This window comes from Pelophylax lessonae (assembly GCF_965119305.1).
Source record: "Pelophylax lessonae genome assembly, chromosome: 1".
Lineage (NCBI taxonomy): Eukaryota > Metazoa > Chordata > Amphibia > Anura > Ranidae > Pelophylax > Pelophylax lessonae.
In genome coordinates, this window is record NC_138768.1 from 116,499,399 (window position 1) to 116,523,258 (window position 23,860).

Here is a 23,860-nt window from a genome sequence, read left to right on the forward strand (position 1 = left end):
GTTCCTACGGAACACAGTGCCACCGACATGACCGCGCTGCGCGCTCCCGATCGCGCATGCGCGGTCACCTCCCGGCCGCCTCCATTGTGATCGGCTGTGTCATTGGAACACAGCCGATCACGTGGGAAACAGCCATGCCTATTGGCTGTTTCCCCCCTGCCGGTGACCGGCTGTGTCCCGGGGACACACCGACACCGGCAGTGCACGGCGGCGCGCCCGCGATCGCGCGCCTGCCGTGCTTGAATGGGCGGACGTCATATGACGTCCGCCCAGGATAATAGCCGCACCGTCCCGCCGTCATATGACGGCGGGCGGGCGGTAAGTGGTTAAACACTGTTCCTTAAAACGAAAAACAAAAATCTGATCACTTTTATTGCTGTCACAAGGAATGTAAACATCCCTTGTGACAGTAAAAGGCAAAGATGGGTACTCTTTATGGAGGGATCTGGGGTCTAACAGACCCCTCCACAGCACTTCAAAGTATTCAAAACGCCAAAATCGTCATGTTTGAATACTGTCAGTTTTAGTTTTTTTAAATTGCGCCATTGGCAGCCGAGTAAACCGCAAGGGATGTTGTGACGTTGCAACGTTGCTTCCGGGTTACTTGATCGGAGACCCAATCGAAGCCAACTTCCTTTGGAAATCTAACCAGCGGGCGGACGTGCGGAGAGATAAGAGAGACCCGGGCAGAGCGGCGGGAGGGGACATCCAATCCTGTTCGCTTGGATAACGGCCGATTGGCTGCTGAGCCGCATCGATTGTTATCATCAGAAACCTGACCGCCGGCTCTAAAAAACTGGTACAACCACTTCTTCAAGCTAACGTACAGGTACATCAGTTTGCGGGAAGTGGTTAAACCTATATCAGCATCATTAACTCACTAGCACAGCCCAAAAATGGTCACATGACCATAAATCATAAATGAGGAAACAAACTACCTTGTCTGGCATGGGCCTGTCACTTACCCGATAACACGTCCCTTTCCTGGCTTCTTCTCTGCTTGTCAGCCGGACAGCAAAAATCTATTTCAGAAATTCAGACATCCATTGACAAACCAAGTGCTGATCCAAGGACCTAATTGATGAAACATAAATATTCAGGTTAATAGACTGCCCACTCCAAAAGTCGATACAAACAGGAATTTAAAAAATCTTATGTAACAAAAAAAAAAACAAAAGTGCCTTGCACTGAAGTCTTTCTGAAAATTCTAGTTGCTTGGCAAGTATGCAGCCCACAAACAATGTCCTTAACTGCAGTCTGGTTTCTGGTCACTGACTCGGACACGGAATTATTGAAGCAAGGGAGTAGGATGTCAGGTTTACAAACAGCATTTGCAGGTACAGAGATCAGCAATGGCAGCCCCACATCAGTTCTTCCATTACAAACATGAGCATCCACGATCATTTCATCAAAATATCCATATTTTATGCACTGAACAGACAACCCCGACTCTGGCCTAATCTCAAGAAACTCGCAGGTGGCAGATTGCCTAGTTTCTGGTAAGATCTTGCAATCATATTTGCTGTTCCGGTGGCTCAAAAATGTTAAAAATTAACTAGAAATTGCCAGCTTTACAGAATACACCAAAAAACTTAAACAGAAGTTGTTTATACTTTACTGCAAAAAAATATTGTAAAACTTTTTTCTGTTTTTTTTTTAATATTTCAGTAAATTAAGTATTTTTAAAGCAAACCAGTCACAAATTCCAATTAAAACCTTTCCATTTTTTTTTTTATTTGTTTGGATGTGTATGTAGGATTAGATGTTTCTAGTGGGGAAAGGTTGCAGGAAACTGAGCTAAACAAGAAAACACTTAAATCCCCCATCCAAGCTAAACCGCCATGGAAAAATCTGCAGTACCAGTTATTGCATTTTGTATCTGTCTGGACAAAAATTCCTCTCCAGCTCCTTCGGCAAAAGTCGACTGAAAAATCTACTTTTGACAAGCTGGGTGGTGTTGACAGACACCCACGGAAGGAATTTCTGCGTATTTTGTTCCGTGGGTTTTTCTTTTTACCTCAAGAGTTTTATTGTTCTATACAACTGGAGAAATACAGAACATCAGCCTTGCAGAGTCAGTATTCACATATCACAACAGGAAGTTAACAGGTCATACGCCTATAAAAAAAAAGGGGAAGACCAACATGGTATACAAAAACAAAACGGAGCTGACATTCAATTACAAAATTTGATCCAAGTCTTATTAACGTGTGTTAAGACACACATTTGCCTGTCCATGTGATAACTCTTCCCCTTATTTCTTGTCATCTTAGTGTCACACAGGGACAAAAAGTTAGAAGAAATCTTCTCAATGGGAACAGAATGGCTTTAAAGCATGGGTGTCCAACCTTTTGGATACTCTGGGCCACATTGAGTGTAGAGAATTTTTTTCGGGCCGCATATAAAATATATACTATAGTTAAGGTATACAAGTAATAAAATTAAATGGAATCAGTATATGGAGGTTTACTTCTTCTGAGAGATAATAAAGGAACACTCTAACCACCATGACTACTTCATTGATTTGAAGTGGTCATGGTGGTAGGAGTCAGAAACACTGCACATGCTCACATCCCCCCTATCCTCCGAGGCAGCCTCTGCCTACAGTTAGTTGGAAGCCGATGTGGCCATGCCCCCGACCCAACTTCTTCCTCCCCCGCAAAAAAAAAAAAATTGTCAGGGGGCAGTGGGCTGCATTGCCTGGGGTTCCGGGCCGCATGTGGCCCCCGGGCCGCAGGTTGGGCATGCCTGCTTTAAAGTTTTACTAAACACACATCATAAAAAGCGATCAATAAATGTATTACATGCTGTTCCTACTCACTCAGTCACTATGAGATTCCTTTTCTGTATTCTGCAAAAAACTTGGTCGATTCGGCTGCTCTCCTACCTCCACCTTCTGTTCATGTCCCCAATTCAGCTACGGATTTTGCAGCTGTGGTGACAACACTGCATATGCTCAGTTTTCAGTGAGTTTCTATGCGGAGTATTATTTCCTTATCCCATCTGAGCAGCCCATGTGACTAGAGTCACACATGTGGGCATATATACAGTGGTAAATGACAGCCCACTCCCTCCCTCCCTCCTTCGTGCCCACCAACCAGGATATGGCATGTAGGGTATTGGAGGCTTCACCTCCCTCTTATTCTAAGTCACAGGCTGGAGGGCTGTGACTTAGCAGAAATTCACCCAGACCATGTTATTTCCACAAAATAGTAAAGATTACACAATCTAAAACAGTTTATTGATATTAATATTATTACTCTGTATTCCAAAAGCGGTTTGGTGTTTTTTTTTTTTTAAATATGTGACCGGTAGCAGAGAACTAGAAGTTCCCCCTGCTTAGGTTTCTCTGCAGATAGGCTGGGAAAGATCTGGGTCATGCGACAGCTATATAAGGATTAGGAAAAAGGTACTTGGATGTTTTTTTTATTAAAATAATTACAGTGCCATCATCCACATACAGAAATAGAAGGGACAATGTAAATAAACCGTGTATGTTGAGTATTTGAGGGACTAGCAGAACCCATACTTCCTTCCCCCCCACTATTCGGTATAACCACTAGGAGCAAGCAAATATCTTGTGCTTCTAGGTATGAAGGAGCATTAGACTCGCTCTCTTGTCATGAGACATCACTGGTGCCCCTTAGATTGGCCCAGCATTTTTAGTAGTACAGTAATATTAAGCCATATTATTGCAATAGTCCTACTCCAGCTTATTTAACCTCTGCTTCCTTTGTCCTGCTCTTCAGCGCTTTCCTTAACTTCTGGCTGGGGAGTGTGCACTGAGCTCTTCAGAAATCAAAACCATCAGGACTACATGTTTCCGACGATTCCCTGTGCTCTGCCCATAATGCATCCCCTGAACACAGGCCAGAGCCTGAAATGCTCAGGCCTCCCCTAAAGACAGCATCAATGGGTGGGTGGCATAACCTGATATAATGCAAGTCTCTGTAGGGGAACCTTGTGGCAGGTGAATTTAACATTACCCAAAAAAACATCCAATGCAAGTAGTGCCTTAGAAAGAGACGGTTGACAAGGCCTGGGTCACAACTATTACTACCCTGGGTGGGGTGTAAGTCAAATATCTAGCGGGAATACTGTAAGGAATTGACACAGGTCGCAGCAATGTTGTATCAATAAAGAGAAAGAGAGATCACAACAGCCTGTAAGTGCTTTATGACAACATATTCTTTAATCCCTACCTGATACACTGAACATTTAAAAGTCTTTTGTAGAACAGCCAAAATCATTAATTGAATAAACTTTCCCTGCAGGGTCTGGCTGGCTGTTGCGTTTGATGTCAGAAGCTGCGGGGCCGTCACTTAGGAATTATCTTGGCATTAAATTGCGTTTTCCTATTTTTCTGCTAAGAGGAAATTTTGCTTAACTGTAGTTTGGCAATTTCATATCCTACAAATCTACATTTGTCTGCACGATGTTACTTCTTATTTGCGTATGTATAGAGCAGTCTCTCTCAATTTTTATAACATGGAGGAAAATCACTTCTCGTTCTCAGGGAACATCTGCTAATAAATGTATCTACAGCTCACGGTTCATTAGCTCGATCGTCAGTGGAAAGAACGCTCCTTACTCTGGTGGTCAGTGGGATGACCCCAACTCCCATTTCCACCCTTACAACCCCGAGCAACCTCTGGAACAAACCTAGGGTTTCATGAAATCCAGGTTGAAAAAAGCAGATATAGATGATACATCATTGCAACGTACAGTAAAACCTTGGATTGCGAGCATAATTCGTTCCCGAAGCATGCTTGTAATCCAAAGCACTCTTATATCAAAGCGAATTTCCCCATAAGAAATAATGGAAACTCAGATGATTCGTTCCACAACCATTTATTCATAAATCCTTCAATTTATAGTCCATATAAAAAGATTATAGCATTGTGATAGGTTATATAACCATAAAATTTCCATCCACAAATAGCCGCTTCCACAAGGGGATTGGAAGCAAAATCCAGCAGGAGCTACAGAGTATAAAAGAGAAGACAGGCGCCTCTAAGTGTAGCAATATGGTTCCATTTAATGAAGGTACAACATTTAGCAACTCACATGGTTGATGAATAAAACAGGCACATCTAAGTATGCAGGCATCCGGGGTAAAGCTGTCCACATAGACCATCTTCTGCACCACCTGCTGCTAGTCTGTAATCCTGACCGGGAAGACCACCATGCAGTAAAACGATCTGAAAGCAAGGGGCAGCATGGAAAGGATGACGTAGATGGCGGTGCGGAGGTTGGTCCTATGTTGACAGCTTTACCCCTGATGCCTGCATCCTTAGATGTGCCTGTTCCAATCATCAACCATGTGAGTTGCTAAATGTTGTACCTTCATTAAATTTAACCATATTGCTACACTTACAGGCACCTCTCTTCTCTTTTATACTCAGCTGTGACTTGAGGCTACTTGTATATCAAGACATCGCTTGTATATCAAGTCAAAATTTATTTATAAATTTTGCTTGTCTTGCAAAGCGCTCTTAAACCAAGTTACTCTCAAACCAAGGTTTTACTGTATAATGGTACACATATTTATATACATATTTATATATAATTTTAGATTAATTTCTCTCCCATATTCACATTTATAAGAATTTATAAGGACCTGTCTACCTAAAGGCTAAAACAATAAGGGTGATCTTTTAAAGTATAAAATTACAACAGTGGTTAAATTCATTTCAAATCATTTGGCAAGCAAAACAGAAAACATATATGTAATTTTTATCCTGGTGTCCGAATTTAAAATTAGCCTGTGCCCAGGCTATGGAAAGTCATATGTTTACATATTCCTAAAGTGAACCATTTAACCATAGGACCCTCAATCCCACCCCATGTGTATATATATATATATGTATACATACAGTGGGTACGGAAAGTATTCAGACCCCCTTAAATTTTTCACTCTTTGTTATATTGCAGCCATTTGCTAAAATCATTTAGGTTCATTCTTCTTCCTCATGAATGTACACATAGCACCCCATACTGACAGAAAAACACAGAATTGTTGACATTGTTGCAGATTTATTAAAAAAGAAAAACTGAAATATCACATGGTCCTAAGTATTCAGACCCTTCGCTTAGTATTTAGTAGAAGCCCCCTTTTGATCTAATACAGCCAGGAGTCTTTTTGGGAAAGATGCAACAAGTCTTTCACACCTGGATTTGGGGATCCTCTGCCATTCCTCCTTGCAGATCCTCTCCAGTTCTGTCAGGTTGGATGGTAAACGTTGGTGGACAGCCATTTTTAGGTCTCTCCAGAGATGCTCAATTGGGTTTAAGTCAGGGCTCTGGCTGGGCCATTCAAGAACAGTCACGGAGTTGTTGTGAAGCCACTCCTTCGTTATTTTAGCTGTGTGCTTAGGGTCATTGTCTTGTTGGAAGGTAAACCTTCGGCCCAGTCTGACGTCCAGAGCACTCTGGAGAAGGTTTTTGTCCAGGATATCCCTGTACTTGGCCGCATTCATCTTTCCCTCGATTGCAACCAGTCGTCCTGTCCCTGCAGCTGAAAAACACCCCCACAGCATGATGCTGCCACCACCATGCTTCACTGTTGGGACTGTATTGGACAGGGGATGAGCAGTGCCTGGTTTTCTCCACACATACCGCTTAGAATTAAGGCCAAAAAGTTCTATTTTGGTCTCATCAGACCAGAGAATCTTATTTCTCACCATCTTGGAGTCCTTCAGGTGTTTTTTAGCAAACTCCATGCGGGCTTTCATGTGTCTTACACTGAGGAGAGGCTTCCGTCGGGCCACTCTGCCATAAAGCCCCGACTGGTGGAGGGCTGCAGTGATGGTTTACTTTCTACAACTTTCTCCCATCTCCTGACTGCATCTCTGGAGCTCAGCCACAGTGATCTTTGGGTTCTTCTTTACCTCTCTCACCAAGGCTCTTCTCTCCCGATAGCTCAGTTTGGCCGGACGGCCAGCTCTAGGAAGGGTTCTGGTCGTCCCAAACGTCTTCCATTTGAGGATTATGGAGGCCACTGTGCTCTTAGGAACCTTAAGTGCAGCAGAAATCTTTTTGTAACCTTTGCCAGATCTGTGCCTTGCCACAATTCTGTCTCTGAGCTCTTCAGGCAGTTCCTTTGACCTCATGATTCTCATTTGCTCTGACATGCATTGTGATCTGGAAGGTCTTATATAGACAGGTGTGTGGCTTTCCTAATCAAGTCCAATCAGTATAATCAAACACAGCTGGACTCAAATGAAGGTGTAGAACCATCTCAAGGATGATCAGAAGAAATGGAAAGCACCAGAGTTAAAATATATGAGTGTCACAGCAAAGGATCTGAATACTTAGGACCATGTGATATTTCAGTTTTTCTTTTTTAATTAATCTGCAACAATTTCAACAATTCTGTGTTTTTCCGTCAATATGGGGAGCTGTGTGTACATTCATGAGGAAGAAGAATGAACTTAAATGATTTTAGCAAATGGCTGCAATATAACAAAGTGAAAAATTTAAGGGGGTCTGAATACTTTCCGTACCCACTGTGTGTGTGTGTGTGTGTATATATATATATATATATATATATATATATATATATATATATATATACACACACACACACACACACACACTATATATATATTATATATATATAACACAAGATGGATCCTGGGAAAGATGAGGATCACACATTTTATTTGTGATGTCACCCTTGCCTGGACGGCAGTATAGATCAAGTATATGTTTGCTTCTTGTTCTCCAAATATGTAACTTTGTTTCTAATAGTAATGCTATTTTATTTTTTTTACATTTACATGATGGGCAGGAGTTTACAGTTAGACCTTGTATTTTAGTAAATAAGGATGTTAAAACAACCCCTTACTGACTCCGGTAGCTGAAGAAACTGTGGATCAATTCATCTTCAAAATGCACAGCAGAAGCAATAAAATCAATCTCTGAGCACCTTGTTTCACCCTGCTCTCCCTTCAAAACACTTTCGCTTTGTTTTAGTCACTCCTGTAAAGGGTGAGCAGAGTGTGATGAGCTGCTGAAAGACTTGAAAGACCTGAAAGACAATGCCGTTTATTTTGAGGATGAATTTCTCTACAGTGCCCAAAGCTACACAGGCCAGTATATGCTTGCTTTAAAGCTCATTTACCATTTATTATAAATGGGTGTGTACTTGAATGTTCACTCGGGTCATAGACTCACATTAGTTGTGTCCCGACACTATCCCTTAACCCTAGATACATAAGTATCAGGGAATAGAACAGCTCAGGATAATTGTTGTGCACAGTTTCATTTATAATTTGTTTTCGGCCTTGAAAATCTCACATCATATTCTACAAGTCCTGGACTCCCTGCAACCAAAATCCGATGTACCCTCCATGAAGGCATCAACCTGCAACGATCGCTTCAGCTTGACTGATTTGGGTTAGTAGAACAAAAAGGTGACAGTCTTCCTCCCTATTTACTGGAGAACAATTGGCATTCATTGCCAAGAAGTTTCTTCACTTTGATGTCTGATGGTATTGTACTTCCATTTTGCTGAATAAACCTTTGGTCTAGAAAAAGAAAATTGTGCAACCATTTATTTTGGATCGTATAATCTACTGCCAAGAAGTTGGAAACGTATGCTTTCAACTTTCAGGCTCACTCTATATACATTCCTTTAGAAGACCCGTGTAAAGCATTAACTGGATGCACTGCTTGTTTGGTAAAGACAGGACTGTTTGAATCTTAAGAGTTATACGTGCATGATAGATTGAAGCCAAAGTTTAAAAAGGAGTTCCAATCACACCCCTCCCCCCCCCCCCTCCAAAAATTAAAACTAAGCAGCTACAAATACTGTAGCTGATGACTTTTACTATTATGGAAACATACCTGTCCAGGCATCCAGCAGTGTCTTCACCTGAGTTGATTCTTGAATCGGCTCTCAGGTGCGGGCACCAGCATCTTGGCTAAAATTGGCAGTGAAGCATTGCGGCTTCACAGCAGGTTTCTTACTGCATATGGGCTAATTGCACTGCGCTCTGTGAATGGGTGGGCTGTGGGGTGGAGGAAGGAGGGGGCTGAACTTCCAGTTCAGTTCATGACAGCAAAGTGACCTGAAGTGGGAGAGGGTACCTGACAAAACCAGGTGCCCACTCCCCTCCAAAAGTTGCAAAATGTAGTAGCAGAAAGGAGGGGGGAGGGAGGCAGACAAGCGGAACTTTCCATTTTGAGTGGCGCTTCGCTTTATTATCCTCATATTTTTCCTCCTAGACCCAGATCAACATGTTAAGAGATTAATAAAACCCATTTTAATTAATTAGAGCAAGTGACATCATCACTGGGTTTTTGTACTTTTCTATGCAATGCAGGCAGATCAGGATTAGTGGGAGGGGTTGGCAGACTTCGGTATATACGTGGTAACTCCCAGGGCTGTGGAGTCGGAGTCGAGGAGTCAGAGTCGGAGGAAATTTTGGGTACCTGGAGTCGGAGTCGGCAAACAATGCAACGACTCCGACTAAATTTAGATTGGAATTAAAAAAAAAAGCAAGTTTAACTGTCCCAATTCACAAAAAGTTATAATTAATGACTTAGTATAAGGAAACTTATAATTGAGGTGGCCAAATGTAAAAAGGAAGAACTACAGAAAGTTCTGAAAGGACGTTTTGTCTTCCTTAAAATGGATGCATGCACACGTCGCAATTATTTTGCTATTAATGTTAGATTTGTGGATGAAAATAACAAAACAATAACACGGACCCTCGGATTAAAGGACACTCAGGCACATCACACCAGTGATTACCTTCAGAAGTTAGTGGAGGGTGTTCTAGAAGATTTTGAAATTACAAAGGAACAGATTTTATGTGTTGTGACAGATAACGCTTCTAACATGTTGAGCACAATTGAGAAGATGAACGCAGATGAAGAAGGTAACAAACAGATATTAGAGTTAGAGGAAGAGAGCTTTGCAAGTATTGGAGAAAGTTTAGAAACTGAAGAGAATGCTGACATTTTTTTTTTAGACAACTTTGTTGAAGAAGCATTGAAGCTTGCTACTATTCATCATATGTGATGTGCTGTTCATACACTGCAACTTGCCATAAGAGATGGATTAAAAGATCGCCATGCAGCTACACTATATGGCAAATTACGGCAAGTAACTGTTGCAGCCAGGGCCTCGAAAACAGATGCAATTTTGAAAAGACGTGCAGGAAAAGGAGCCATTTTGGTTCCTTTCTTTCCTTCAAGGAATGTATAAAATACGTTTGCATATTAATACAGATGAATCGGAGAGTCGGAAGTACAAAAAAACTGAGGAGTCGGAACATTTATCTACCGACTCCACAGCCCTGGTAACTCCCACATGCAATTCCAAGCCTCCATGACTGACTAAATAAAATTCAAATAATGAAAAGGGCAGGCTTGGGACTGTGTAGCTGGGGAGTAAGGGACTAGACGATGCTGCATGCCCTCTAGCCGACAAATGAGTTAAGCAGGCCATTGACAATTTGAAACCCGAATGAAAATTCTTAGTGGTTAGTTTTTTGCATCATTAGTGTGCCAGCTGTGACATACGTTTTTCACATCGCAATCAAAAGTGCCTGATCCAACATGCTGGATTTTGTTTTGAAAAAGGAAACAAATGATGGCACACATATGCGCCATTTTCATTTTTTGATCAACAGAACGTTTGGTTTTTGACTCGCCTATGGCGTGCCATGCTGCAGCTTCTGATGCACATTGCAAGTAGATAACAGTGTGCAGTGAAAGCAGGGTAAACAATTTCTGTATATAAGAGGACCCTGTACAACTGTGCAAGATGGAAGGTAAGGCAGTTTTAACTCTAAAACTAGACATGTAGAATAAAATACTTACAGACTAAACAGTTGCTCAATCCCATTTGTAAGAAGGGCCTCAAATTCTTCCAATTAGCCAACACGGAGCAGAGTATTAAACTGGAAGGGTTCGAAAACCTGTCCCAATTGTTATTGGGGGGGGGGGGGGGTGCAATAAGTCAGCACCAGCCTCCTCTTTCCTTGATTTTGTGTTTAGAAGGGTAACTGTGGGTGGTGTTGTGTCCAACTTTATTGCAACTTCAGCCCTGCAGAATGCAGTGCAGAATTCATAAGAACTATAAGAAATACATCACAATGCCATCTGCCTGAAATGTAGCATGAACTTTGACATGGTCTCCTTATATTTTAGCAGTTAATTAACTGACTCCTCCAAAAAGGGCAGAGATATCTTGCTTGACAGTTGGTGTCCAGGTATATATTTTTATATGGTCTCCTTAGTGCCTAGGGATCTACTGCACAGGTACAATATATAACAGCAAGCAGAAGTTTCTGTGAAGAAAAAGGGTCCAACTGTGTTAAAATTCGGGGGATCTGAACTATTACTGTTACAGAAAAGGACATGGCAGACGATGTCCCTACCAAGAGTATCAGAGTTCAGCCTTAAAAATATATTAAAATTATTAAGAAAATAAAACAACTTAAAAAAGTGACAAAAATTTAATGTCCACAAATGGAATCACTCTAAATGGTATGTTTATAATTCCAAGAGAGACATTTACAAGACGCTCCAATACATTCCTGTTTAAACAGCACTCTACTTTTCAAAGTCTTGGTGTAGGAAAACATTTTACAGCACTTGTTGCTATAATAATACAGTGTGTAACAACTGATACAAAAGATAAATCAAAAGCTTACAAGCATGTGTATAAAAATCCAGAACCCCGCTCAAGAGGACAACATCAAGATGGAAAATAGTCCCTATTCAAGCCAATAAGTGGGGAACTGCAGCTCAGTACTGACCTAGGATTCAGAGCTTGTACCTAAAATACGACTGGCAGAACAAAAATGCAAAAAAAAAAAAAATCACATTGCAAGCATCTCCCAAATTTCAAACAATTTGTGTTCTATCAATTTGTGCTTTATGCACATCAGATGTTCTGACTGCACACATACCACCAGTTCTGTATATGAAGAAAGATGGTCTGAGGTACAAATGTACCTGCTGGACACCAAATGTTTAAACCACTGTCCATGCCCCCCAATGCCTTGGTATATGCAATATAGAGCCAACAGTGCACAGAACGGCGAGTAGGAAGGCAATATGAGGAGTTTAATAAGAACGGGAGGGAGCTAGAAAACTGTGTACATCAGAAATCACACTTTACGTAACCGAAAGGGAATCTGTACTGGGCTAGCAGAGTGAAAGAACATTTAGCAAAAGGTCAAAAAAATCTGAGGTATTTACACAACACCTTGATATGTTTATCCATAAACACAAGATGGCAGACCCAAGAGGATATTTTTATCCAAATGTGTTTTAAGTCAGAGGGGAAGATTTTAATAAAAAGATAAAATCAATAAGTTACCTGCAATGAAGAGATTAATACTCATTTTCCCACATGAGCCACCTATCTTTGACCTCTTGAACAGCTAGGGAAGTAGGTGTTTCGAGCTGGAGATCTTAAAAGCAGAAAGTGTTTTCAGTCAGTTCTATAGAGGGAATGATTATTCTCAAGCTGGCCGTACACTCTACTGGCCTAAATTACGCCCAGGTTTTATGCACTTCTTCCAGGAATGGCCATCTCTTTGTGCAAGAAGGGACTGAGTGTGCAAGGAACAAAGCACCAAAAGAAAAACTTAGAAAGTCCAGATTTAATTTCTTCTGGGTTCTAAAAAGCCAACACATTTGGGGGAGGGGGGTGAAGGGTCCCCCTTCTTTTAGGCAACCCAGTCTTTTGAAGAGCTAAACCTCACTCAAAAATCTACATGTGTCACTTACGCATGTGCAAAGTTGAATGGTCCCCCTTTATATGTTGTGGTTAGTTTGGCTGGCCCCTTTGCCACGTTTGCATCTTGTGGTGAAAAAGGGGCCTATGGAAGTGTGCAGTGGTACTAGATATCTAGTGTCAGAAGTAAATTCAGTAGAAGATACAAGTACAATACAGTCTATTAAAAGTCACTTTGCCCTGAATAGCAGGGGACACTGTGAAGGCAAGTATAGAGGGGGGGGTTAGAGAATAAGCTGTTGGGAAACTCTGTCACTCTGCCCTAATCAAGTCTCTTTAGTTACAAACATGAAATTACACAAAGATGCAGGAAAGCCCAACTTGGTGTACATATCACAGGTAGGTACAGGTTTACAGACTGGATTCATGTGAATGGAGTTTGTTTCTAATGGCACTTTTCCACTGCAAGTACCGGCTCGGCTCTACTCGGCCCTGCTTGCTTTTCCACTGCTGGTACTGCATGGTATGGTTTGGTACGGTATGGTTTGCTTTTCCACTAAAGTAGTACTAAAGTTAAGTGGGTTGGATAACAACGGGGTGGGTGGGATTCTCTGACCAATCAGTGGCTAGTAGTGACTGCATGCAAAGGATTGTGGGATATGGTACCTCTTGGAACCACAATCGAGGTGGTACTGTTTTTGAGAGCCGTACCGTTCGGTTCCATGCAGTGGAAAAGCGCCGCCGTACCGAACCGTTCCTACACCATACCATGCGGTGCCAGCAGTGGAAAAGCACAAAAGCGAGCCGAACCGTTCGGTTCCATGCAGTGGAAAAGCGCCATAAGTTTCCTATTAAGAGCTCTCTCTCTTTGGAATATATGAGCCTTGACTACTTTGAATACAATGCTGTTTTCATGGTGACTTACTCAAATTGGGTCTGGATGGTTTCCCATTGGGAGCTGGTTCCTTTATTTTAAGATTATGTGTAGAAGACCATTGGCTGTTTACTGAATGTACCTAAATTTTCCACCCAAGAGGCAGTGGCTTCACCTTGGCTTACTTATTTGTATCTCTACAGGCAACAAACACATGCTATGAATTTCAGTCTATCCAACTGGCTGATATTCTATTAAAGATTAGGTGTGGGTCCCAGTGTACACATTCTGTCGCGAACTCCTGAAGAAGGATTCCAGAAATTCCATGAGCCCACATGTGAAAAGTAATCCGAATCTTTGCATGTTGTGAACCTCTATGTTGAGAGTAATTTTTAATGTTGTGTAATAGATTTTTAATGGCACATAAAAAGTTGTTTTTATTGTACTCCATTTCTCTTCTATATTTCCACACAAAGTACATGACTACATATTCGGTTCATAGTTGTACATGATTTTCTAGGATGTGGACACATAGCATACACAGTCTGGGCTTCTCTTCCGGTATAGATTAGTGTACATATCAAATACCATTCCTTGGCTTATAAAGAAAAGAAATTGGTAGGTGTCCTTCCATGAGCAACACCTCCATATAGTTGAGTGACACTAAAATACAAATTTATACTTACAGATAACTCATCAGGTCAGCAGGTCAACACAATTCAACAATGATCCCTAAAGAAAGGTGTATGGTGTCATCCATATGCTGGAAAAACACTTGCCATGGGGTGTAGTTTGATTCTTTGCGGAATGACAGGAAGGGAGGTTGCAATGACTACCTGCTGAACATATGCTGCCGGAGGAACTTCTGCTGAAATGCTTCCCCTCTCACCAATGCCCGAGGAAACATTACACAATACATTGTATGAATCTACACCCAGCAAGTGAAGCTGAACAACAAGTTTTCACTGATCTGTCCAAATGTAGCTGTAAAAAAAAAAAAAAAATACTTGGTCTTCCACTTAAACAAGTTCACATTTATTTAAGCCAGCAATATTTGGTGACAAAAGTGAAATACTGAAAATTGTTAAATCTTACAGAATCCTTAAATTGTTAAACTGTGAAAACGACTTTCAGTAGAACATTAATTTTAAAAACAAACTTTGAGGATGGGGTTTTCGATTCATTACTTAATGGCTGGAAGGCACAAAATTCTCCTGACAGAACGTACTGCACGGCATGCTCTTTAGAAGCTTAAATGTAATCTTCAATAAAACACTTCACCTCCTAGGCTCCATGGTGAAGCAGAAATATCACTGAACACGACTTGTGTTCTAGGATACAAAAATACCCTCAATGGTGTTCAGAACAGGGCCAGAACAAACGAAAATTGAGGGATCGCCCATATCAACCAATTTTAACCATATTGACCAATCAGTAACTTTCCATGTGCAGGCTAAATCCCTACTCCGGGCTGCTGTTACATGTACCCATGCAGTTAGCCAACCCATTAGACTGCATGGACTAAATGCTTGGTCGGCAAAGGGGAAATTAATAAAAAATAATACCTTATTCCCTCACTCCTCCAACAGCCAGCAGCTCCTTCCTATATGTTCTGGAGCTCCAGGGGGTAGACCCTCTCAATCCTTGCAAATAATGGAGGACCGTTGGTCCTGCATTGTACATGATGATGTCAGGGAGTGGAGACTGTACAGTCAGTGAAATGCAGCAGTTTCTGGGGATTGGAGGAAGCCTACGGGAGCCAAACAAGCATTTAAAACAGGGGTCTTCAAACTATGGCCCTCCAGTTGTTCAGGAACTACAATTCCCATCATACCTAGTCATGTCTGTGAATGTCAGAGTTTTACAATGCCTCATGGGATGTGTAGTTCCGCCACAGCTGGAGGGCCGTAGTTTGAGGATCCCTGATTTAAAACATGCAGTGTGGGGGTGCAACCCACTGAAAGGGTACATTTAACAGGGGGCATAGAGATTTCAAACTGTAAGCAAGATCCAACTGGCTCCTAAAGAAAACCATTTAACTTATACAGGGCCAACATAATCCACGGTGGTTTACAAAATGCAGAGAAGTTTTCCCATTATTCCTCCCCTGACCCATGCCCAGCACAAGCTCATTAACTAACCAGTTTTGGATTTTGAGAAGAGGAAACCCACAAAACCGAAGAACAAACAGATTTTAAGCAGACAGTGTTCATACCGAATAGCTCTTCTCTATTTTTTGTCGGTTTGCCCCATGTTGTCATTGTGTCCACAGTAGCATTTGCGTTTACTGAGCAGAGTAGGACTGGCCATAGAGAGATTACTTTGATACAGTTGGAAAGCCTTAAGGAGTTGTAAAGTCAGACGGTTTTTTATCTTAATGCATTCTTTGCATTAGGATAAAAAACATTTTGGGTTCAGCAGCCTCCCCAGCGCCCCTAATACATATCTGAGGTCCTTCTTTGTCCAGCGATGTCCACCAGTGTCTCAGCTCTCAGGGACTCTTCTTCCTGATTGGCTGGGACACCATTGGCTCCCACTGCTGTCAAAGTCAGTTAGCCAATCAAGAGAGAGGGGGCAGGGCCTAACGGTATCTCCGAGTCTGAATGGACACATGCAGCTGAATTATTGGTCCTTGCATCTGAAAGAGGTGCCAGTGAGAAACCCGGCCAGCAGACTTAGGCGAGTACACCTTGCTAAAGAGAAAGAAAATGCAGGATGGATAAGCGGAGGTTCAGGTTTTGACCAGAGTTGGGCTTTAATGTACTTGCTTTTTATACTGAATGCCTGGTGTAAAAATTTTAAGTCACTGACCAAGAACACATCTGCAGCTCCTCAGGTCCACACTTCTGACATATATGGTTGTTCCTGGTCAGTCACTCAAAGTGCTAAAGCCAAATGATGGTAATGAAAACCAGGTATAAGCATTTTCAGGAGATCAGTAATAAATGCTTATATATTTCACAACAGCGTTGCTTTAACTAGAATGCTGCTGTAATGAGTTTACACCTACCAAAACCATAGGTGTGAATTTCCCTCAGGCATTTTTCAGTATAAAATAAAGAAAATCTTATACTTGACAATGAGGATACATGTGTGTGTTACAGAATGGCGTAAGAAGATCCCACACTACCTGAAAAGGACAAGCCTGTACATGAAAAACAAGAAAAGTTTGTGCTAAAAAGTCTAATGCAAAACACAGGTTTGTTCAATGAGGCAAAGTGTGGAGTGAACAGTGTAATAATCCACAGCAGAGATGTTTAACACACCTATTGTAAAATGGAATATTGCTGTTTGCCACAGGTTACTACACATAAATGTTAAGGTGTATGTCAGGGCGAAATAAAGTATGCAGTACAGCTCTGCAATACACACATCTCCCCGTGTTTTGTCACCTAAACTTTACAAAATTCAAGTACAGAAAAATACTGGGTGATCCTGCCAAAACTCCAGTGGTCTCCAAACTAAGAATTTAGTGCACCAAAGGAAGTAAGAGGCTTACCGAATTCTATATTTGCTGCATACATACACACACATATATACACACACACATATATACACACACACACATATATATATATTACGCCATCTGACACAGGAGACTCTCTAAGCAGTTGTGTACATTGCATGCTCTTGCACTCTTGAAGTTGCATAATGGCAGCAAAATGGTAGGTGATAGAAGACCCTCTCAATCCATAGACCGAAAGGATCAGCATGGAGTGATTCTGAATGCAGTAATCAGTATTGGTTATCACAGAAATAGCAGGTGCGGAGGCCTGTAAGGGGATGACCTGCAGGCTTAGAGATATGCATGTGGAATGTGAGTGGGAGAAATTACATCATCATGTTACTACTAAGATTGTGTTAGCAAACATCAGAAGTGCCCACAGCGATCATCGTAATGTTATTTCGGTAAAAATCTTCAGTAATACAGTTGTGGTTTGGAAAGACACAGTGGCAGAGATTTACTAAAACGGGAGAGTGCAAAATCTGGTGCAGTTCTGCATCTTCCATTTATTTTTTTGTCAAAGCTTGAACAAGCTGAAGTTAGAAGCTGATTGGCTGCCATGCACAGCTGCACCAGATTTTTTACCCTTCAGTTTTAGTAAATCAACCTCACTGGGTCATTCGGTAAAATGTTGCAAAAACAAGGAGAATAAGCCAAAGCAACAAATCAAAAACGGACTCAAAGTGTAAATATAGACAAAATGTTGTTGTTTTGTATAGGAGAGGTCGCTGGTTAAGGCTCCGTTCACATGTCAGCGTATGATCGCGGGCAGAACCGCCGCGGTTCCGCCCGTGATCCGGAGATTTATTGCAAATCGCGGGACGCCTAGCGTTGCCCGTTGATTTGCAATAGCCCCCCAAACGCCGAGCTATGTTGCCGCGATTTAAGCCCACCGAATCGCGGCAACATCGCGCAAACAAAATCGCGGGACGCAATACGCTCCAAAAAAGTACAAGAGCTTCTTTGGAGCGTATTGCGTCCCGCGATTTTGTTTGCGCGATGTTGCCGCAATTCGGCGGGCGTAAATCGCGGCAACATCGCTCGGCATTTGGGGGGCTATTGCAAATCAACGGGCAACGCTAGGCATCCCGCGATTTGCAATAAATCTCCGGATCGCGGGCGGAACCGCGGCGGTTCTGCCCGCGATCATACGCTGACATGTGAAAGGAGCCTTATAATTGCAGCTGGAGGTTGGTAGAAAGCATGCAGCCGAGCTGTGTTTTTACCTCCCAAACCAACTGCTTCCCCTTAAGCTGCAAAGGCTTGGGTTGAACACGTCGCTGCAGCAGTTATACCCCCCACCTTCCAAATGCCACACATGAGGGGGGGGGGGTAAAACAGGTGGTCCGAAAGCAAAAATATCAACTCCCCACCACCTGCCAAAATGTCTCTGAAAAGTGATCCGAGCGTAGAATAATTTTCAAAAAGCGACAGTTCTTGCCACTAATGTAAATAAGCCCTAAGAGAGGAAAAACCCCATCAAGGTGTTTTTTGCTGTCTGACTGCTGATGGGGTGATTTCCCTTTTTCCTTCTGTCCTGGAGATTCAACAGAAATAAAAACAAAAGCTCCACAAAGTGACATCTGTCACAGAAAGGTCTCTTGCACACTGCAGCTTGAAAAAGCAGAGTACAGCATTTTTTTTTTTTTTTTACTGAGCTAAAATAAAGCCCATTAATTGTAATGTGCCTGTGCACACCGGCGCGTAAACAAGCGCAGTGCATTCTTCAGTAAAAACAAAACAGAAAATTGAATTTTTGGTCAGTAATTTAAGCCTCATGCGCGGAAATTATTATTATACAGGATTTATATAGCGCCAACAGTTTGTGCAGTGCTTTACAATATGAGGGAAGACAATACAGTTCCAATACAATTCAATACAGGAGGATTTAGAGGGCCCTGCTCGTTAGAGCTTACAATCTAGAAGGGAGGGTCAACTGAAAGAAAAGGAAATAACTGCAGGGGATGAGCTGATGGAGAAAATGGAAGTATAGTTGTTAAGTGTGGGTAGGATAGTCTTCTCTGAAGAGGAGGGTTTTCAGGGATCGTCTAAAAGCTAATAGAGTAGGAGATAATCAGACAGATTGGGGTAAGGAGTTCCATAGGATTGGAGAGGCTCTGGAAAAGTCCTGGAGGTGAGCATGGGAGGAGGTGACAAGGGAGCTAGAGAGCAGGAGGTTTTGAGAGGAACGAAGAGAGCGATTAGGTTGGTATTTTGAGACTAGGCTAGTGATACGCGCAAATGTGCACAAATATGCGTGATTGCGCACAAGTGTGCGCAAATGGCCATTTACAAAATGTGGAGAACAAGAACGCAATAATTTGTTTCTGCGCATTTGCGAGCAAACGCATATGTGCTAAAATACGCGCAAATACATAAAAAAAAAAAAAAAAGATGAAAAAGTAGATGCTCAAACAGGAGTATTGTGTGCAAGAGGCCAAACAGTTGCACTCCTTGGAGGATTTGCTCTCACCTCTAGTTTTAGCAACAACTGTAAAATTAAATAATTTCTATCACTTAATGCAGAACTTAAGTCCGCAATACTTACCTCTGTTCCAACGGTCACATGGTCCCTTGCTGGCATCTTCTGCTCGGAGCATGTGCATATCCATTTACATTTTAATGAAGGCATTGACCAAGCAGGTAAGTTTAATTTACTGCAGAAGAGACATTGTATTCTTTTTTTATGTAGATTTCATTTCCACCTTAAGTGGCCACCAGGACACACAGGAGAGCGGATCCATGACTTTAAAGCCGGGTACACACAGGTCGAATGTCGGAAGACATTTGCCGGTTAAAAAAAAAAAACACATCTGACATTTAGCCTGTATGTATGTTGGAAAACCAGCAATCGACCGACTTCTGATCAGCGCTCTCAGCCAACGGCAAAGAGCGCTAATCGGAGTGTGCTGGCGGGGGGGCATCCCCCTGTCAGAACACAACAGCTCAGCAGGAGAGATCGCTGTACTAACTTCACATAAATTAGTATAGCGGCACTGACCGAAGCTGACAGTTTGTTTTTGTTAACCCGCTAGGTTAAACAGAAAAAAAAAATGAATAGCGTGTACCAGGTTTACGGTGTTTTGCATATTTTGACTTCCCTCTGCACTGGTCTGCTGAAAAATTCTGCAACTAAGCATAAATCCAGTTAGGCACACTGAATCTAAATAAAGATTAATGAATGATATCCTTATGAGATATTGGCTGGTGGCTCTTTCCAGCATACCCATGAGAATAAAAATGTTAGTGAGCAACTCAGGCTCACTTTCCTCAAACATCTAGGCCTAACCCCCCGGAAATCCTTGCCGCTTTGCGGTAAACATTCATCTTCCAATAAATGCTGCCTCCAGGCAGTAATTACAAAGATCCCGTTTTAGCTCCACTACACTAGCATAATAACCATGCTTCATCAAGTGTTCCAGCTGCCTTCCTTCACTCTTGTGCCTTAATCTTGCTTGGGTCTCTTTAACTGTACAATAATCAGACCCCCACCTCCTTTATCACTTCCAAAGATTGGTTTGTCTGAATGAAGAATACCCGTCTCTCCATCAAACCTATGCTGATGGCATAACCGGAAAAATGATTGAGCTGGATGCTGATCAATTATACATGAAAAATGGTAAATGTGTGCACTGTCCTAAAGAATTGTGGAAAAATAATATATGATGGACTGCACAGATAAAATATTAGGCAGGTGGGGGAAAAAAAAAAAAATATCAGATCTCAGAAAGCGTTCAAAGAAATTAAAATAAATAAATAGAAAAGGTCATGCCAATCTAGCACAATTTTATTCAACCTTAAGGCAGGCCATACCCTTTATATTTTTTTTGTTCAACCAGCAAACAGAACGAAAAAAATGTGCCAATTCCCCCATCCACACTGAGATACTGTGTTTACACAGCGGGGGGCCTTCCCCTCCATCAGAACACGATTAGTGTTGCTGGCTATAGCCATCGGTACTGGATAGACTTCTGTATAACCAAGGTACCACCCATATATGAAATCGAAATTCTGACGGTCCCGGATGAACCGGATGAATTTCAATCCATGTATGGCTGGCTTAAAGTTAATTGTGAACGCTTACCCTGTAAAACAATCTATTCAGTTTAAAACAGAAATGAAAGGGAAAACATTTTTTGCATAGATATTAAAAAAAAAACATTATAAATACCTTTTTCCACTGCAAGTACCGGCTCGGCTCTACTCTGCCCTGCTTGGCCCGGTTTGCTTTTCCACTGCTGGTACCGCATGGTACGGTGTTGGAACGGTTCGGTACGGTATGGTTTGCTTTCCACTAAAGTAGTACTAAAGTTAAGTGGGTGGGATAACAACGATTCTCTGACCAATCAGTGGCTAGTAGTGACTGCATGCAAAGGATTGTGGGATATGGTACCGTGGTAATGAGTAAGCGGCCATTCGAGCCGTGAAACGCGTCTACCTTGGACATATTCTGTTCCTCACACTGTCTGTTTGTCCTGGATACTTTTGAAGAATAAATACATTTTCATTTGATTTCAATCATCTGAGTGCGGCTTTACATTTCTACTTGCATCTTCCTGGACGGCGGATCCAGCCAGCACCTGTTTGGACGCACACCTGAGCGGCATTCCCCATTCCCTTCCCCCACACATGGACCGGGTATGGTACCTCTTGGAACCACAATCGAGGTGGTACTGTTTTTGAGAGCCGTACCGTTCGGTTCCATGCAGTGGAAAAGCGCCGCCGTACCGTACCGAACCGTTCCTACACTATACCATGCGGTACCAGCAGTGGAAAAGCACAAAAGCAAGCCGAACCGTTCGGTTCCATGCAGTGGAAAAGCGCCATAAGTGACCACATTGCCTCTGTTCTCATCTGCATAAGAGCTGGGGGTTGGAGAAACAGCAGCACACTGAGCCTCCTATTGAATAGTTGTGTGGGGGGGGGGCTGTGTTAGGACAAGTCTGATCATTGGAGACCACACAGAGTTTCCAGCATAGCTAAAGAACTGACCACAGTGTGTTATCCTGCCTAGTGTGGAAAGCAGAGGGACTAGCAGGAACCCCAGGGATTTCACACAAAGGAAGCAATACAAAGAGAACAGGATACTTTCTCATACAAGTATATGGTACAGCAGGCTCACATTAGGAATATGACGTATTGGGGTAACAAATGCTTTAAGGCCTCCTTCACACAGGCTTTTACATCGGATTCTAGCTCTAAGACTCAGTGGAGTAACAGGTGCATGCGAAAATCGGCGACTGATTGTTAATCCAATTTTCTCGTAGTGTATTCTAGGCTTAAGAAAGTCTAGGTATGTGGGTATGCAGACTTGTGGATGGCTGTATGAGCGATGACTGCCATCTCAGTCATGTATAGCAGAGGTAACATTTGTGCCAGCTACAACAGATTACTAGCATGGCACAGACCTAAAATTGTGCAGGAACGTTTTCCCTCCAGGTACAGCAGTGCATTCAAATGGCTGAGCTGCTGTGCCCCCACACACACAGCCATAGCGAAACCGCTAGAGTGAACCTATTAGGGCTGATTTACACTGGAACGCACGTGTTGCCGTGCGGTCCCTCACCTTGCGGTTTTGACAGCCCATTCACTTGACTGGGCTACCAGATGCATTGAACCGCACAAACAATACTGCGGTACCATGTGGTTTGGTGGCCGCAAATGCGCTGCATTTGCGAGATGGATTTGGGGTGCCGTTAACAATTAATTGTGTGCATCTTCCAAGGGCAGCATCTTCACGTGCAGTGAGTGCACACAGAACGAACCTTCCGGCGTGAACTGACCTGATTTAAGTGCTCTGTTGCTAGCACTGTATTTACCAGATTAATGTGATAGTAATATAAAAGCACTAGCAAAAGAGCGGACCAATACCTTTCCTATCATAGCAGTGGTCACAGTGCAAGCCTAACAGAGCTGGGGGTTTCTATTGCCAGCTTGATGTGTGTAATGTGTCTGATCGTCGGGCTCAGTGTGGACTGGCTGCTTTCATCCATGCACTGTAAGCTCATAGCGTTCACAGGGAGTAAGTATTACTGAGTGTGATGATAACACCCCAGTGCGATCAATGCGCTGCATGGGGCCATGTCCTAGACAGCATGCTGCTGAACACGTGGCTGGATGTCAATCAGCCACCATAGGCTGTGCAGAAACTGTGCTAGGAGATCATTTATTAACACACAGGCACAAAAGATAGCAGCATTGCAGCAAACATCTCTGGAGGGCATCCCAACCAGAATAAAGAGTAAAAAGGTGAGGCTAGAGTTCAGTCAGAAGATAACAAGACCTCCCTAAAGTATCTGAACCTCAGAAGGGTCAGACTATCACAAAGCAGTGAGGACAATGTCAAGTGGCCACTTTACAAGTCACTATCTTATCTTCATAATTGAAAAGAGCAAAGGAGGAACTTCAGGCAAAGGACATAAGTTACAGAAAAAAAGCATTTAAAATGATCGATTATCCCATTTAGTTAATTTAGTGCTAAGGACCTGGTGTGATCACATGATAACATTATACTATTCCAGCTCTCATCCTATTTCAGCATGCAGCCATTTTAGGTGAGGGCATCTGAAGCCAGCTCAGTTCTTTTCCCGAGTATCCTATCCTCCTTGTGCTGCTATGGGGACACTCGGCAGGAGAGAGAGGGGGCTGGAGCACCAGCGGGGGACCTGAGAAGAGGAATGGGGCTGCTCTGTGAAAAACCACTGCACAGAGCAGGCAAGTATGACATATTTGTTATTTATAAAAAAGAAAAAAAGAACCTTTAGGACTCTTTCACACTAGG

At 42.4% G+C, this 23,860-nt stretch overlaps 1 protein-coding gene across 1 annotated transcript in view; it reads right to left on the reverse strand.

The window, feature by feature from the left end:
- Positions 1-1,076, reverse strand: part of ERBIN (erbb2 interacting protein) — a 277,776-nt gene extending 276,700 nt beyond the window's left edge. The window contains exon 1 of the mRNA XM_082263628.1: positions 966-1,076. The gene's annotated coding sequence lies outside the window, so the exon portion shown is untranslated. The remainder of the gene's footprint in view (positions 1-965) is intronic.
- Positions 1,077-23,860: the final 22,784 nt, after the last annotated feature.